Here is a 1,954-nt window from a genome sequence, read left to right as displayed (position 1 = left end):
GTGTCTGGAATCTAGAACCTCCCTCTTGTCTTCTAGTGAACTAGTCAATTAGAGATTCTCCACATTTGGATTTCTATCTTTATAAGATTCTACAACCTTATATTTTATTTTACTTCTATTTTATCATAGTGAGGATTGAACTCAGGGAGTCATGAACTGGAAGCGAGAGCTTTCTCTCTTGAGCCACACCCGAAGACAAGGCTTTATGTGTTTCACAGCAGTATTAAATTACAGTAAAATTAAGAGGAAATTGTGGAAATTCCTAGGTAATCCTTTGCACTTCCACAGACACAGCCACCCCAACTTTCCACATCCTGTGCAGAAGTTGCTATTAATGAACCTACAGTGACGTATTTTTTTAACCATCCATTGTTAGAGTACACAAAAGCTTTCATTCATTATATTATGTATTTATTAACTTTGCACAAATATTTAATGACAGACATCCACCATTTAATGCCACACAAAAAAATTCTCATTGTAATAAAAATTCTGTGTGAGTTAACTTTGAAGCCTCCTTTTTCTGTAACCCCTGGCATCCACTGACCTCTTTACTGTCTCTATGGACTTGCCTTTCTGAGAAGATGATAACACTGGAATCATGGCTTCTCACCCTGAGCAATGTGCATTGAAGTTTCTTCTATGACACATCATGCCCTGATAGACATTTCTATTCAGCACTGAAAAAAAAATATTCCTTTTTCTGAATGTGCCATGGTTTCTTTGTTCACTTGCTTAAGGATACCATAGCTAGTTTTATGTTTGGTCATCATGAATGAAGTTGCTTACAGAAATGTATGTTCTTTATTTCTGCATGCACAACTGTTTTTCCATCCTTGGGTAAGATCAAGAATTGATTGCTAGATTATAGAATCACTTGATGAGAACGGGAAAGATTATTGAACTAATGGATATCAGGATTTGCAAAAGAAAAAGAAAAAACAAAAACCCCAAACCACTGTTCTATGTAAAATATGTTGCTTAGTTTCCCTAATATCACGTTTTCCAAGACCTATATCTCCAGGATGAATTGACTTCTTTCTTATTTGCTTTCAGAGTAACTAGACACTTATCAAGATGTATTTTCAATATAGTTGCAACTTCTCAGGACAATAAACATCATAAAATTGGGATCCCATTTGTTTTATATCTGTGTCATTTGGATCAGCATAAGACCTGGTACACAGGAAGTACAAAAGTGAACTTTGTGAAATGGGAGACTTCAGGGATGATGAAAAACATGTATGAAGTCTGTACCCAATCGTTGGTTCCAACAGCAAATTGCAATGTTGTTTAGTAGCAAATGCTCCTCAGAATCGCTCATTCTATCCTGATTAATCCATTTCCTTAAGATCAGGAGGACTCAATCTCGCATTTTGTTTTGTTTTGTTTATATATATATGTATATATAGATAATGTTGTACAGAAGGGTTACAGTTACATGAGTAGGGTAAGGAGTACATTTTGTAGCAAGCATTCTTACCTCCTCCTTTGTTTTCCCTCTACCATCCTACCATTACTTCCCTCCCCACCCCTCCCAACTCCTCCCGCATCCCCCATCCCGACATTGTAAAGTTCATTTTCCACATAGTGTCCTGTGCATTTCCTCATCACAAGGGGTCAGCCTGCATCCTCATTTAAACGTTCCCCAATATCCTTTTCCCTCCCCAAATTACAAAAATGTATATACAAGGTGCAGAACACCGGCATCAAATCCAGTGAGAACCGGGGTTATACCATGGGAGAAGAACATACGAAAGAAACAACAACAACAACAAAAAAAAACACCTAGTGCATTGTAAACACATTAAAAACACTAGCAAGAAAGAGAAAAAAAACACTTGTGTCCCTGTCTTGGGGTACATTTGCTTAACATTATCTCATGTGGTCATATGTACATAGCCTTTGACCTTCTTTTCTTGTCCTAGACATGTACTAGTCATTGCAAGCAAGG

Source organism: Dipodomys spectabilis, unplaced genomic scaffold, assembly GCF_019054845.1.
Source record: "Dipodomys spectabilis isolate Male_0828 unplaced genomic scaffold, ASM1905484v1 ptg000053l, whole genome shotgun sequence".
In the NCBI taxonomy this organism is placed as follows: domain Eukaryota; kingdom Metazoa; phylum Chordata; class Mammalia; order Rodentia; family Heteromyidae; genus Dipodomys; species Dipodomys spectabilis.
Note: the sequence above shows the minus strand (reverse complement) of the source record.